The following is a 17,193-nucleotide window of genomic DNA, read 5'->3' as shown; positions in this document are numbered from 1 at the left end:
TCATAGCTTTGCTTTATTCCTCAGAGCAAACGGGAAGAGCATGAGTCTGTACACCTCTGGGTTCACTCCATTTGTCTTCACAGTATCACATATCTGCAGAAAATCAGATATAAACTGATTTGAATATTCATGAGGAAGTCCGTGATACTGGCAGTTTTGTTGCACCAGGGTGACCAGTTGTGGCTTCAACTCAAAGTTGTTCGCAGCTATAGAAGGTACCACAATGCTTTTTCCATAAAGATCTGCAGTAGGAGCAGAGTAAGAGCCAAGCACTCTCCTTTATTGATCATCCCTATTCGGATTTGCCACATTGGCATTAACAGCATTATTATTAGGATCCATAGTTTCTGCAGTCTTGTAAAGTCTTGCTTGTTGTAAACACCGCCTGAAAGTTCTTTCAAGTTTAGGATCAAAGTCTAAGAGATGTTCTTTGTCTCTGTTCCTGTGCATAAACAAATAGAAAACAAGAAAAGATGGGACTCTCTACGTCAGAGTGCAGAGAAGTCCCCGTGAAGTAACCTGTGTAAAATAATAAAATAACAATACTAAATAAAAAATAATAAAAAAATTCGAAATTAATAACTAAAATTAAATAAAAAAGTCGGAAATTAAAAGGAAAAATAAAAAGAAAAATTAAAATAAAATCAACTGGATACACCAAACTTAATTTCAAAAATTAAGGAAAAAAATTAATACTAAATTTTTTTTTGAAAATTAAAGATAAAAATAAAACAATGCTAATAAAATATATAAAAAATATAACGGAAAGAAACAAAAACGAAAATAAAAGAAAATAAAAATAAAATAAAATAAAATAAAATAAAATAAAATAAAATAAAAATAAAAAATAAAAACAAACACGGATGAAAGAACAAAAAAAACGAAATTAAAAAGGAAGTAAAAAAACAAAGAAGAAAACAGGGGCGGGGTACTAAAGAAAAAAAAACGAAAGAAACGTAAAAGGAAAAAAAAAAAGAAAAGATGCGTAAGCGAAAAGCAGGAAAAAAAATAAAGGAAAAAAATAAAATAATTAAAAATAAAATAAAAAATAAAAATTAACAATTCTAAGATAAAACTAAAACGCCTAATCTAAGCAATCAAACAACTAATAGTTATTAATCACTATCAATCTCCGGCAACGGCGACAAAAACTTGGTGCGGTATTTGTAACCCACTAACTTACCGGCAAGTGCACCGGGTCGTACCAAGTAATACCTTACGTGAGTAAGGGTCGATCCCACGAGGATTGATGGATTAAACAACAATAGTGTTTGATAGGATTAGTTAGACAAACAGAAAATAGTGTTTTGGTATTCAAAAAAAGTATTAAACAGTAAATTAAGAATTTCAGAAAGCAAGCAGCAAATGAGTTGTGAAATATATATGGGAAAACAGTTAAGGATTCAGAGTTATCTATTTTCTGGATTCACTTTTCTTATTAACTAATTTTAATCATGTAAGATTTAATTCATGGTAAACTATTTGTGACTAGACCCTAATTCCTTAGACCTTTCTAGTCTCCTCTAAAATTCATCAACTGCCAATTCCTTGGTCAATTAATTCCAATTAGAGGGTGATGATCAAATTCTAGTTTATATGCCACAAGAATCCCAATTATCCAAAAATAAAGGGATTATATGTCACGTATTCTGTTAAATACAAACAATTAGAAATTCAGGATAATATATTTTCAAGCTATTGTTCAAGTAAAGAGCTTTTCCAAGTTATACAGGAACTTAATTAGAACATGGGTCATACTTCCGTTCCACCCAAATTCATAAAATGAAGAACGAAAACAATTATTGAAACCTAAATCAAAATATGAATTAAAATAGAAAAATAATAATATCAATACATACAATAGACAGAGCTCCTAACCTTAACAGTGGAGGTTTAGTTGCTCATGGTTCAGAAAGAAAATAAGGATTTTGGTAAAATATACTGAGTTCCAATCTGATGGCCTCCTAGAAGAGTAGTTTCTCCTTTTTATAACTAATCCTAATTATTTAAAAATCTAATATCTAAAACTAAAAATTAAAATAATATCTTTTCCTATTTTTAAAATTTAAATTTAAATTAGAATTAATTATAGCAATCAGCAAATCTTCAATTGATGGATGGGGACCACTTGGCTTCACTAGGATCCACACCTAACTTGAGCTTCGCAGCATGAATTGGAGTTTAGTTGAGTGAAGCTGCGCCTAACTTGGGCTTTAGTGCGCCTAACTTGAAGTGGGCAGGACCAATCTCGCGTATTGTTGTTGTGTCTTGTGCCTAACTTGAGAAATCTCAAGTTAGGTGCAGCCTTGGCAGCGAGTTCGGATAAGAAGTATGGACTATTATATATCGTTGGAAAGATCTGGAAGTTAGCTTTCCAACACCACTAGAATCACGTCCATTAGACCTCTGTAGCTCGAGTTATTCAGGTTTGAGTGCAGAGAGGTCCGGGTTGACAGCATCATTCGCCTTCTTCTTTTTTTCTGTGGAAACACCATCAAATCCAGCCAAATGCTACCTAAAATAAACAGAATTGCACAAGACTCAAAGTAGCATCCATAGTGGCTAAAAGATAATTAATTCTTGATTAAACTCAACAATTTAAATGCAAATTCACTAGGAAAAGATAGGAAAGATGCTCACACATCAACGACTTCAGAGAGGGAGATGGCAACGCGACGGGTGCTGAACCATGGAGGGAGGAGCGAAAATTGAGGGTTTGTGAGAGAGAGTGAGCGTCGACGGAGGGTTTGGAGTGAGTCACCGCCGAAGGAGGGATAGGGTTTTACAAGAGAGACTGAAGGAGCACCGACGCAGGGAGCACCGGCAGAGGTGGCACCTACAGAGGGGTTGTGAGAGAGGGTTGGAACGAGGTTGACCAACGAGTGTTACTGGGGGAGAGAGTGAGAGCACCGGCGATGAGCTCTATATTAGGTGAAGAGCGTCGCCGCCGTTAGGGTAATGAGCTCTGTGTTAGGGTTTTCACTTTTCAAGGTATTATTTCGAAGAAGAGAGTGTGTTTCAAAGAAAAGAAGGAGTGTTATTAGGGCATTGTTGTGTAAAACTGTGTGTTTCGAAGAAAGAAGGGTGGAAACCTTTTTTCTTTTATTATTTTGGAACCTTGTGACTACGCTTTTAAAGCGTGCCAAAAGAGTTAGAGGAAATGGCCACGCTTTAAAAATGTGACGGTAGCGAAACCATTTTGCCACGCTTCAAAAGCGTATATGTCTCTTTCTATGTCTACGCTTTTGAAGCGTGACAAAAAAAAGTGGCCAAATCACTAATCAGTCGCCACCCTGAATAAAGCGTGCCGATTTCCCTCAAAAGCGTGGCAAAAAAAAGCATGGTCAAATCACTAGCCAGTTGCCACCCTCATAAAAGCGTGGCCATTGGCCACTTTTGGCCATGCTTTTAAAGCGTGGCAAGAAAAAAGTACGCCGACGGGCCTTTTTTCTTGTAGTGAACTTATCATCAGGAAGATATTCAACCATAGAATGGGTTGGCGGCTCTAGCAGATGTTGAATGATGTTCGTCAGGGACAGGACCACTGAACGACTTGGTTCCGACTGGAAATAAAGAAGGCTCTGTTTGTTCATTGGAAGACTGATAAGGGGTTCCAATGTTGGCATCTTACTAACAGAGCTAACAAAGCCTCGGCCAGGTCGTCCAAGTATACTGGCGGCTCAGCAACCTTCATGAAGACTAAGGCTAGGCTAGTATGTAAAGTGACTTTAATTTTGTTAATAACTTGGTTATATTCTTTTGCATATCATTACTCGGCATCCTAATCATATTGTTTCAATACAACATGTGTATTCGAAGTTGTTGGATCACGAGTTGACATTGGCGGAGACGTCCAAGTACACCTACACGCTGAAGGAGAACAAAGAGAGATTTACTGATCAGCAGTCTTAGGACCATTTGTGAGTAAACATACATCTGATTATCTTTTGCTATAAAATTATTAGAGATTAACTGTATATCTAAGGTACTAATCACAATAATTTGTGTTAATTACATAGGAGTCCTACACACAAAGACTAGAGGCCGTGACTCAGCAGTCTCAACAAAGTGGGGAGGACGCACTGATGGCTTGCAACTTCTGTCGTCGATCCCGATGCGGTTTGGCACAAGACCACCTCAGCGCCGTACAAGAACCGCGTATATAGAATGGGGTCATTCCTTGCTAGCAATCTTTGCACCTCCACGTTGAGGCTGTTGTCAGGCTCCGCCGCTAATCGAGTTGTCAAGACCAAGGAAGCCATGGATTTTAGGCTACAAGTGTTGGAGCTCCAATGCAACCTTCAGAAGCAGGCTCAAAAGCTTAACGATTATCGGGAGAAGTATCAGGAGATCCTCACCCACGTGACATCTACAAATGAGCTCAGGATGGAGTGGAGGGAGTAGCTAGAGCGGATGCAGCATATGGAGGCTCAGATGGAGGTGTACCAAGCCCAGATGTGCGCCGCTAGCATCGACCTTGCTGGTGGCAACACTGCTGCTGGTGGCATACGAACATCACTGCCTTCTACACCGCCGACTCAGTGCCACGGGAACGACGATGACTATCTGGATATGTAGTTATTAGTTTTTCGTTTTATTATTTCATTGTATCTATTGGATGTACTTGACTTTTAATTTATGTGAACATTGTATTATTTATTTTAAATAAAAGTTTTTCATTATTTATGAATTGACCACTAATTGGGTGAAAAAATTTTAAAGTTAAAATTAAGATTGACCATTTATTTCAAATTAAAAAAATGGACATTACCGTTAGAATTACCGTAGGAATAATTTGACGATAATAGTGCACAAAACAACATTTTTTGGCACCAACAATATTGTCGAAAAAATCCGCCGGTAACCAATTGGTTTCCAAGCTGATAATCTGTTGCAAAATCTAACGGTAATTACCGTCGGACAAAAAAATTCCGATGGTAAATATTTTCCGGTGAGGTTTATATTGTCTGATTGTATCCGACGGTAACTAACTTGCCGTCGGATTTTATTCGCTTTTTTTGACGTTAAATTCGAGGGTACTCAGCATTTGTTCTTGTAGTGGTTTTAGAATGAACTCCCTTCACAGACTATACGCCTGACAAGGATAGTGATTTTGTCCCACTTGCCTAATGCTTTGATTGAGATTGTAAGTGGAGACGCCCACAGATTGCCCAATGGTTACCAATTATTTGCATATTTGTAGCGTCATATTCTACGACGATTGTCGATTATCAAAAAGCATGTGGCTTAGTCCAATCAACATATATGCAGAATGTACGCAGTTGGAAAGCCATACCTTGGCTTAGTAAACCAACACATGAACTCATCACTTGCTTAGGACAAACATGCATCATGATTACTACTGCACATTCTCTATGATGCTATTCTATGATTGTACTCGGTGATTTGATTATGTTTATCTGTTACCATAGTTGGATTCTATAAGAAACTGTAGTGAAAGATATACAAGGAGACTGAGATTGTTTTAGACTGAAAAAGACTAAGATTGTACTAAACTAAAAGACCGAGACTGTAATAGAAAGAAAGACATGGAGACCGTATACCTAGGGTTAGACTAATTTAATGCGACCGCCTCAACATAGAAAACAAAACCATAGGCTGATAGACAAACCGACTCTTTTTCGTTAGTACCTGCTGGGAACCATAGGTTCTCACCACCTCCCTTCTCTTGATTGTTCCTTCAGGTGGTATCAACGGTGATAAGCGTTGAGGTTGTTGAAACTTTGCTCGTTTATGGCAAGTCTCGTGTTTGTAAGCACACTCCAAGCGACAAACCATTTTTTCACTTCTTATTACTCTTTACAAATCGAATTTACCATATAGGTATCCCCTTGTTAAGGTGCACCCTGAGGTTCCTCATTGTCTAAACCCGCCTTAGCAAGAGTAAAGTACTCGCTAAAGTTCCGACCAGAGCCACAACCAACCCTGGGCCAATACAGTAGAGTGTAGATTAGTTCGAACTTTTGAGGGACAGTTTCAGACACCTCCAATTGAAGTAGCATAGTAAAGGTGTGGTAATGTCGGGAAGCAAATAACAGAGATCTTTCAATGATTTGATGACACCTAGTAGGACATAACGTTAAAAGGTTAGAGTGTTTTTCACTCTTTCTGTTTGCATTTTCTTTAGGGGTAGGATCTTATTCTTGAGTTAACCTGAGTACCAAACTAAGGGCTCCAATATGGGCCAAGACTTTGAGTGTCTTATCTTCTTATATAATTGTACTTTATGGATAACAGTTTACTAATATTGCATGATATGTAATTTCTTTTGATATCACGTTATATAATAAGCGATTGATTACGAATTCATGTGTATATGAATATTTGATGGTTATATCTAAATTTATTATTTATTTTTCTTTCTATTGATACGCACAAAACTTGTCTCTCAACAAATTTTCTTCGGCAAGTGTACCGAATTTGTCGTCAAGTAAAAACTCACAATAAAGTGAGGTCGAATCCCACAGAGATTGATTGATCAAGCAACTTTAATTAGAGGAATGTTCTAGTTGAGCGAACCAGAATTTGATTTGAGATTTGCAGAAAATTAAATGGCGGGAAAGTAAATAGCAGAAACAGTAAATGCTAGAAATAAAGAGATGAATGTAAATGGCAGAAAGTAAATTGCAGAATCTTAAATGGGAATGGGGTAATTGCTCATAAAAGTAAATGGCAGAAATTAAAGAGAATGGGTAAGATTAGAAATGGGAGTTCATTGGGCTCAGGAGATGTTGCATTCTCCGGATCAAGTTCATTTTCATCTCTTCCTCAATCAATGCATTCATTGATCTCCTTGGCAATCTTAAGTGATCGAATTCCAATTTCTTGGTAATTCAATCTCTCAAATCTTGATCAATAGCTAATTCCTTGGTCAATTGCTCATGAGAAGAGAAGAAGTATGGTCACTGATTATACCACATGCATTTCCCAAATCAGGTGTTGGTAGGATTATAGTCACATATCCATCCAAACCCAATTTGGTCCAGCATGAGAAAGCATTTCTAGCATGATCTCTTTATTCCTCTTTCAAGGTTCAGAAGAGATCCAAGTATGAATAGCTTCTTTTCCAAGATAACTACCCAATTGGATGAAGATCGAAAGCTTTCAAGTAAAATCAAGAGAAAAGATAGAAGAAGGAGAATGAAAACTAATATTGATCCATCAAATTACAACAGAGCTCCCTAACCCAATGAAAGGGGTTTAGTTGTTCATAGCTCTGGAAGATGAAAACAAAGATGGAGAATACATGATGGAAGTAAAACTAGAAGTGCAGAGAAAGTAAAATACAGAGAGTAGTTCTACGCCAAAGGCTCCCTAAAGTTTCCAACTCTCTAACTAATTCAAAGCTACTCCTATATATACTACTCTTCTCATCTTCTATTTGGCTCTTCAAGTCTTGGGTATGAGCCTCTGAATCTTGAGTTTGAAGCAGTTATCCTTTTCATTGGGCTTAGCTTTGCTTGCAGAGAGAAAAGGTGAAGTAGGCAGGGACTTTGACTCAGGACGTTAGTGGTGTCAACGTTAAGTGAAAGTGTGGGTTCGAGAACGTTAGTAACAATCACCTTTTTCACTAACGTTCCTAACCCAAATATGATCACGTTGACTTCAACGTTAGTGGCACTAACGTGACCACTAACTTTGCCTCTTGGTCCTTCGCACACGTTATTGGGACTTACCTTTCCCAATAACGTGGAGAGTCCTCCCTTGTCCCTACGTTAGCGTCCACATTAACTAGGTTAACGTGGCTTCTAACGTAGTAATGCCAATCCTTCGAGAACGTTAGTGACACTTACCTTTGTCACTAACGTTCCAATGTGCCCCTATTTCCCACGTTAGAGTCCACGTTAACTAAGTTAACGTGGCTTCTAACGTAGTCATGCTAGCCATCTCCAACGTTAGTGACAAAGGTGAGTGTCACTAACGTTGGCTCATCATCTCTTTATCCACGTTAGCTTCCACGTTAACTAAGTTAACGTGGGAGTTAACGTTGCTCATGGTGGCTCTTGGTGGTTCACCCCAACGTTAGTGACAAAGGTGAGTGTCACTAACGTTGGCTCTCAATTGCTCTCTCCACGTTAGCTTCCACGTTAACTAAGTTAACGTGGGAGTTAACGTGGCTTATGGAGGCTTGGCCAACGTTAGTGACAAAGGTGAATGTCACTAACGTTGGCTTCTCTTTTGCTTCTTAACGTTAGAGTCCACGTTAACTAAGTTAACGTGGCTCTTAACGTGGCCACTTATGAGCTTGGTCCAACGTTAGTGACAAAGGTAAGTGTCACTAACGTTGGCTCCATTTTCTTTCTTCCACGTTAGAGTTCACGTTAACTTAGTTAACGTGACTCTTAACGTGGGTTATGATGGCTTCGAGGGCGTTATTGGCGATTACTTTTCTCATTAACGTTGCAAGCTTGCTCCCATTCCACGTTAGTGGTCACGTTAGTTAGACTAACGTGGTTGCTAACGTGGTTCTTCCTTGCTTCCTTTGTCCTGAAATCAAGCAATAAAGTGCATCAAAGTTCTAATCCAAATCATGAGACATGCATCCTCTAATTTGTCATATAATTCATGCAAAATTCTCATGAAATCATGTAAAGTGCACAATGTATGCTTGAATCAAGATGTAAGTGAATATCTACCCAAAACTAGCTTATTTTCTAAGAAAATGCATGAAACTACCTTAAAAACAGCAAAGAAAAGGTCAGTGAAACTGGCCAAAATGCCCTAGCATCACAACACCAAACTTAAAGCTTGCTTGTCCCTAAGCAAGTACTGGAACAAGAGAATGATGAATGGAATGCCAAGAGAAAATGAGTCATTCTTGTGGAAGTCATGTCCCTGGTTTTATAGTGGTTTCATGCATAGCAACTTAGGTTCATTCCTTCACTGGCTTTCAGAACTTTATCATGTTTTAGAATACTCACTTTGCTTGCATCCCATGAGACTTTTATTCATTGATCCCTTTTGTTTCTTGTCAATTCAGGGCTTATTTGTGTTCTTAGGCTAAGTGCTCTGTAAGGTGGCAACTCTTTAAAATAAGCTTTCAGCCAACACTCCCGAACCAGTTGGTTCAAGGTGCTAGGTATTGAAACACCCCTAAAGACTTACTTCCTCAAGTCTCTCCCCCATACATACACACCACAGGCACATGGTTTGTTTATTTTCTTTCCTTGAGGTCTTGGTGTCCAGCACCTCTTTGGGCTACTAAATGTTCTATAGCAAAGATTGCTCTTGATAGTGGACTTTCAGCTGATAATCCCGGGTTAGTTAACCCAAGTTACCAGGTGATAAAGCACCCCTGAGAGCTTAGTAATCCAAGCAGATCCTTGGTACAAGAATACCACAGACACATCCCTCAAAAATCAAACCCTTGGTACCCAGCCTCTTTTCTTGCTATTTTTTTTTATTCTTCACTTTAATTTTTTCTTATTAGGATCTTGTTATTTAGCTAGTCTCATGGGGTGTGTTCAAAGCATATGATTTAGGACAAATAGTTGTCTTCCCACCTTGTTGGTGAACCAACTTAGCTAATTTATGACTACACCACAAACTTAGGAACTTACTCCATAGTATGAACTCTACTCTGGTCTTTTATAAAATACTCATTCTATTTTCATTTGATTCACAAGGACAAGCATACAAGTAAGTAAGGAAATGATGCAGTAATGACATTCAGACTAGCAAACACAGCCCTAATCAACGAAAAACTTAAAAGACAGAATTTAAAAGGGTTCCAACTAACGAGTAACTATTAATCAAAAGTGCATTCGGACTTCCAACTTTCAACATTCTAAGTACATGGAATTAAGTAACAATACAACCTTCGGGTGATGGTTTCTAGTTGCCCTCTTTTTGTCATCATCCTAGTCTTTGCTACCTCACTTCCTTGGGTGAAGGTGCACCATTTTCTCATAAGATTCCTGCAAAGTTATTGGAAGTTGCTTGTTCCCAAAGCACTTGAGAAATAGTTAGCTTGCATGTATGCTTGTGACTTCTGAACTTAATTTGGTGTGTGAACACCAAACTTAGTTCTTTGCCCAGTACAAAACCTTGCATATATGCAGAGAACCTCATATCTTGTTATTAACAAAATAATTATTAACTAAATTCTAACTACATCTAAGTGGTTTTCCTTGATTGGTTGGAGCTAGCAATGTGCTTTGGAGTGTAGTGTGATTATAACTCATATCTTTGGTGGAACACCAAACTTAAAGCTACACTTTCACTCTTGGATTTGTTTTGGTGTGGAACATCAAACTTAGCTCCTAGCAATACAGGGAAAACAACTTGTGATTTTTATTGAAATGACGATGAAAAAGAAACTACCTCAGGTTGGGTTGCCTCCCAACAAAGCGCTCTTTTAGCGTCGCTAGCTCGACGATTCCTCCATTACTTGAGATGATACTTCACGTTGGGGTTTTCCCCCATGTTGCCCAGGTAGTGTTTGAGCCTTTGTCCGTTCACAGTGAAAGTCCTCTCCGAGCTTTTATCCATGATTTCTATGTGCCCATATGGTGAGACCTTTGTGACAAGGAAGGGTCCTGACCACCTTGACTTGAGTTTGCCAGGGAACAGTCTCAATTTGGAGTTGTAAAGGAGTACTTGCTGCCCCTTTTCGAAAATCCTTGGTGCCAGATGCAAGTCATGTCTTCTCTTCGCCTTTTCTTTATAAATCTTGGCATTTTCATAGGCTTGAGATCTAAATTCCTCCATCTCTTGCAGCTGCAGGATCCTCTTTGCACCAGCAACAATGCTGTCAAAATTTAGTATCTTGAGAGCCCAGAGAGCTTTGTGTTCCAGCTCCAGTGGTAAATGACAAGCTTTCCCATACACCAGTTGATATTGGGACATTCCAAGTGGAGTTTTGAATGCTGTTCTGTATGCCCAAAGAGCATTATCCAGCTTCTTCGACCAATCCTTTCTTGATGCACCCATAGTCTTTTCCAGAATCCTTTTTAGCTCTCTGTTGGATATCTCAGTTTGCGCGCTTGTTTAGGGATGGTAAGGCGTGGCCACCTTGTGTTTTATCCCATATCGTAGGAGAAGAGCTTCTAGTTGTCTGTTACAAAAATGGCTCCCTCCATCACTGATGAGTGCTCGTAGGACTCCAAACCGGCTAAAGATATTCTTCCTGAGGAAGTTCATGACCACCTTGTTATCATTCGTTGGGGTTGCAATAGCCTCTACCCACTTGGAAACGTAATCCACTGCTACCAAGATGTACTTGTTTGAATATGAGGTTGGGAATGGTCCCATGAAATCGATTCCCCACACATCAAATAGTTCCAGTTCCAAGATAAAATTTTGTGGCATCTCATTTCTTTTGGGCAAGTTTCCAGATCTTTGGCATTCATTGCAGCTCTTTACTAGTTCTTTGGCATCCTTGAAAAGGGTGGGCCAAAAGAATCCGCTTTGTAACACCTTTGCTGCAGTTCTGTCCCCTCCAAAGTGGCCTCCATAGCATGAGTCGTGGCAATTCCATGGGACCTCTCGTCCTTCTTCTTCCGAAACACATCTTCTAAGGATTCCATCTGAACACTTCTTGAAGAGATATGGCTCATCCCAGACAAAATATTTTGCATCATTGATGAGCTTCCTTTTTTATGTTTATTGATCTCTGGAGGTAAGGCCCCAGTTGCCTTGAAGTTGGCAATGTCTGCGAACCATGGTGCTTTGTGAACTGTCATCAGCTGCTCATCAGGGAAGAGCTCGTTCACACTTGTATCATGTATTCCACTTTCCTTATGAGGGATTCTGGATAGGTGATCTGCTACCTTGTTCTCTACTCCTTTCTTGTCTCTGATTTCAATATTGAATTCCTGCAACAATAAGATCCATCTTATTAGTCTTGGTTTTGATTCTTTCTTGGCAAACAAGTATTTAAGTGCTGTGTGATCTGTGAAAACAATCACTTTAGCACCGATGAGGTACGATCTAAACTTGTCAAATGCAAAAACTATTGCTAGCAACTCCTTTTCAGTAGTGGTATAATTTCTTTGAGTATCATTGAGGACTTTGCTAGCATAGTATATCACATGGACTAAATTATCTTTCCTCTGTCCTAACACTGCCCCAACTGCAAAATTAGATGCATCACACATCAATTCAAATGGTAAGTTCCAATCAGGTGGGGAAATGATAGGAGCAGAGGACAACCTTATTTTCAAATTTTCAAATGCTAGCATCATTGTTGTCAAACTCTCGAGTTAACTCGTAAACTCGTACGAGTTTACGAGTTTAGATATGGAATCGAGTTGACTCGGGCATAGAATCTATCTTGAGTAAACTCGGCTAGACTCGGTCAAACTCAGACAAACTCGTGAGTCTAGGACCGAGTTAGCGAGTTCGTGTTTTTCTTCATTTTTGCTCAAAAAAGCGTCATTTTAAAACTAAAAAAATACTTTTTAATTAGGGTTACGATAACACTCCCAAAGAATGAAAGAAAACTCACTCACAACTCATTCATCTGCGTCGTTTCTCTCAAGTCTCACTTTCTCCATGTTCTGCCGCAGTCGTCGTTCCCCGTTGAGCTGCCGTTGTTCGCCTGCGTCTGCTACCTCTGCTCTGATTTGCACAATTGTCTTTTTGAATTTTACCTATGTTGCCCTTTGCTTTATATTTCTTAACATCTCCACTATCTGCAACTCCATCATGCTATCACTGTTCACGAGTTCGACTACTTCTCCTACAGTCCTATCTCTGCTCTGGTTTGCACCGTCGTGAAATCCATGACTATTTGTCACCATCGTTTCGTGCTGCTGCTGCACCCTCATCACTGCTGCCTGCTGCTCTTGTCTTCTATCTGCTGTTGCTGGGACTTTACCCCTTCTTTTCTTCTATATCCTCTATTTTTTGTATGCCTTTGCCCTTTATTTGAGCCCTTGCTTCTTGATTTAATTTTTTTTTTGCTTTTTAAATTTTGTTGCTTCTAATTTTAGCATATTGCTTATCGTTTATGTTAGATGGCCAAATGGTTCATCCATTTATGGCTGATTAGTAATTAATGATTTTGATTAGAGTTAATTTGATTATTTAATATTATTCAATGTTCAATTAAAGATTTAGTATTACAGATTTAGAATTTTTAATTTTGTGTATTCTATGTTGTATTTGTATAAGAATAATTATAGAGGATTTGAATGTATATTTTAAAGTATTTGTTATAATGTATGCTATTATTTTAATTTATTATGTGCTTTAAGATTGATATTATTAATTTTAAAGGGTTAAAATTGAGTAAATATACATTATATATATATATATGTATGTATGTATGTATGTATGTATGTATATAAACTTTATAACAGGTGAACTCGTACGAGTCTACGAGTTAACTCGCGAGTCGAGTCTAGGTCAGCTCCACGAGTTTACTTAGACTCGCGAGTTTGACAACCTTGGCTAGCATGCATGATTCATCGAAGATAAATGGTGTATCAGATACAAGGAGATTGCTTAAGGGCTTGGCTATCTTTGAAAGATCTTTAATAAATCTTTTGTAAAAGCCAGCATGCCCTAAAAAGCTCCTAATTGCCTTGACATCATTCGGTGGAGGCAGTTTTTCAATAAGTTTCACTTTAGCCCTGTCCACTTCAATGCCTTGGTTAGAAACCTTATGGCCAAGGACTATTCCTCCTGTCACCATAAAGTGACATTTCTCCCAGTTCAAGACTAGATTGGTCTCTTGGCACCTTTTTAATACTAAGGCAAGGTGACTCAGGCAGCTAGTAAAGGAATCTCCGAATACCGAGAAATCATCCATAAAAACTTCAATGAATTTCTCTATCATATCTGAGAAGATAGAAAGCATGCAGCGTTGGAAAGTCGCAGGTGTATTACATAGCCCAAATGGCATGCGCCTGTAGGCAAACACTCCATATGGACAAGTAAATGAAGTTTTCTCTTGGTCTCTGGGATCAACCACTATTTAGTTATATCCTGAATAACCATCAAGAAAACAGTAATATGCATGTCCTGCAAGTCTTTCCAACATCTGATCCATAAATGGGAGGGGGAAATGGTCCTTTTGTGTAGCCTTATTGAGTTTCCGATAGTCTATGCACATCCGCCATCCTGTGACTGTCCTTGTAGGAATTAGTTCGTTCTTCTCATTAGGAACTACAGTGATTCCTCCCTTTTTGGGCACGACATGCACGGGGCAGACCCAGGGGCTGTCTGAGATCGGGTAGATTACCCCTCCCTACCATAACTTCATAACTTCTTTCTGTACCACTTCCTTCATGATTGGGTTCAGCCTCCTTTGGGATTGAATGGATGGTTTGGCATCATCTTCCAGTAATATCTTATGCATGCATATGGCTGAACTTATTCCTTTCAAGTCAGCAAGAGTCCATCCAATGGCATCCTTGTGCTTTCGCAATACTTTGAGTAGTTCATCCTCTTGATCTTGGCTGAGGCACGAGCTTATGATCACTGGGTAACTTTCATTTTCTCCTAAGTATGCATATTTGAGAGTGGGTGGCAGTGCTTTGAGTTCAAGTTTGGGTGCTTCTGACTTTTTGTTATCTTCTTTTGATGCCCCTTGTATATGAATCTCTGCTGTTGCAACCTCTTCACTAAACGTTGACTCCTCCTTTGTTAACCCTTCATGTTCTTCTTCTTCAAAACTCTCCTGCACTACATCTTCGAGTGAGTCCAACCTCATACATTCTCCCAATTGTTCTGGTGGGTAACTCATGGCTTTGAACACATTGAATGTCATCTTTTTATTGTGTAATCTCATGGTGAGGTCCCCCTTTTGTACATCAATGACAGCTCCAGTAGTGGCCAAGAATGGCCTTCCCAGGATGATGGAAGCCTTGGTTTCCTCTTGCATGTCCAGCACTACAAAGTCTGCTGGGAAGATGAAATCTCCCACTTTCACCAGCAAATCTTCTACTACGCCATGAGGGAACTTGAACGATCTGTCTGCCAGTTATAGGGCCATCTTTATTGGTTTAGCCTCTTCAATCTTCATTTTTCTCATCATGGCTAACGACATCAAATTTATGCTGGCTCCTAAGTCACATAGAGCCTTTTCCACTGTGATTTCCCCTATGATACAAGGGATCTGAAAGCTCCCCGGATCCTTCAATTTCTGGGGTAGTTTATGCTGAATGATAGCACTACATTCTTCGGTTAATATCACAGTCTCGCTGTTCTTCCAGCTTCTCTTCTTAGTCATTAGCTCCTTTAAAAACTTGGTGTAGAGGGGCATTTGCTCTATTGCTTCAGCAAAAGGTATGTTGATTTGTAGTTTCTTGAAGATTTCCAAAAATCTCAAGAACTGGCTGTCATCCCCCTTCTTCTTTAATTGCTGAGGGTATGGGACTCTTGGGACGTCTGGCTTCAGCACTCCTTCCCCTTTTTGTGAACTCAAAGTGGGAACTCGAGCTCCATCCTGCTCTTCTTCCTTTTCATTTGAGTCCTTTTCTTGTGGTTTCTGGGGGGTTTCCTTCAGTTCTTTCCCACTCCGAAGGATGATAGCCTGACACTCCTCCCTTTGGGTTGAGTTAGTATTGCTGCGAAGGTTGTGGCTGGGAATTTGCTTGAATAGGTAGCCAATTTGTGTCTCAAGTTTCTTGATGGCAGCATCCTGATTCTGCATATTGGACATCACTTCTTCTCGGAACGCTTTACTGTCTTGAATCTCTTTGCATATACCTTCAAGTAGGTTTTCAATATTTGAGAGTCTGTCATCAGATGATGGTGGGTTGGGGTTGGCTGGGTGAGAAAGGTTAGTTTGGCCTTGGTAGAAGTGTTGAGAGGGGTGGTTATATGGGTGCTGATGGTCTAGGTATGGCATGTTGGTGAGCTAAGTTGTTGGGATTTGAACGTCTTTGATCTATGCCTTGGTCTTGTTGATTTCCCCACCCAAAGTTTGGGTGGTTCCTCCATCCAGGATTGTAGGTTTTGGAGTATGGATCATGGTTTTGCCTAGGTGAATTTCCAATGTAGTTGGCTTGCTTTTGACTACCCTCTGCTTTTTCATTCACTTCTTCTTGGGTCGTTGATGAGGTGGTGATTGCTGCTACTTGGTTCCTCTCCATCTTCTTGGTGAGGTCAGCCAACTGCTTGGTTATGAGCTTGTTTTGGGCCAGCAGTGCATCCACATTGTTTAGCTCCATCACTCCTCTAGTGTTTCCTCTTTCGGAGGCATAGAAGTAGTCATTCTCTGCTATAGTTTCAATGACATCTATGGCCTCCTCAATGGTCTTCTTCTTGTTCAGAGATCCCCCAGATGAGTGGTCTACTGCTTTCTTTGATTCATAAGAAAGGCCTTCATAGAAAATGTGTAGCTGCACCCATTCATTGAACATATCTGGTGGACACCTCCTTGTTAGGTCCTTAAACCTCTCCCATGCTTCATATAGAGTCTCACCATCCTGCTGCCTGAAAGTTTGAACCTCAGCTCTCAGCCTGTTGATTCTTTGAGGAGGATAGAATCTGGCTAAAAATTTGTTCACCACATCTTCCCAGGTTGTCAAACTCTCCTTAGGGAAGGATTCCAGCCATTTAGATGCCTTATCCTTGAGTGAGAAAGGGAACAAAAGTAGTCTATAGGTGTCAGGATGAACACCATTATACTTCACAGTATCGCATATCCTCAGGAAAGTGGTTAGATGTTGATTGGGGTCTTCTTGGACGCCTCCTCCGAATGAACAGTTGTTCTGAACGAGGGTGATGAGCTGTGGTTTTAGTTCAAAGTTGTTGACATAAATGGTTGGCTTTTGAATGCTACTCCCACATTTTTCTGGGTTTGGGTTGATGTAGGAGCCTAGAACTCTTCTCTCTTGCCCAGCATGATTTGCTAGACCTTCTCTGCCATGGTTGTGAGCCTCTTCTTCATGAATGTTCTCCATATTCTCCTCCATGTCTAGTTCAAAATACTCTTCCTCTTCCTCAGTACCCACTACTCTTTTTCCTCTTGCTTCCCTCCTTAATCTAAGGAAGGTCCTCTCAGGTTTAGAATCAAAGGAAGTTGAAGCCCCGCTTCTCCTCCCTGTCATACAACTAACAAGGTACAAGCAAGGAAATAGATCCATAAACTATTCTAAAAAAATGCTGTTAGTGTGAGTGATGCAATATATCAAACAGTTAGTGGGTGAGTGAAACAGAGTGTAAACAACTGAAATAAAGGGGTTAAAGGGATGGAAATACAAAACAACTGAAACCGAA

At 39.5% G+C, this 17,193-nt stretch overlaps 1 non-coding gene across 1 annotated transcript; it reads left to right on the top strand.

The window, feature by feature from the left end:
* The first annotated feature begins 16,329 nt into the window (after positions 1-16,329).
* LOC112724715 (small nucleolar RNA R71) lies at positions 16,330-16,436 on the top strand. Its single transcript, XR_003163864.1, has one exon. It is a non-coding gene; the product is annotated as a small nucleolar RNA R71 (small nucleolar RNA).
* Positions 16,437-17,193: the final 757 nt, after the last annotated feature.

This window comes from Arachis hypogaea, chromosome 11, assembly GCF_003086295.3.
Source record: "Arachis hypogaea cultivar Tifrunner chromosome 11, arahy.Tifrunner.gnm2.J5K5, whole genome shotgun sequence".
In the NCBI taxonomy this organism is placed as follows: Eukaryota; Viridiplantae; Streptophyta; class Magnoliopsida; order Fabales; family Fabaceae; genus Arachis; species Arachis hypogaea.
This window is presented reverse-complemented; position numbering and strand designations above follow the sequence as displayed.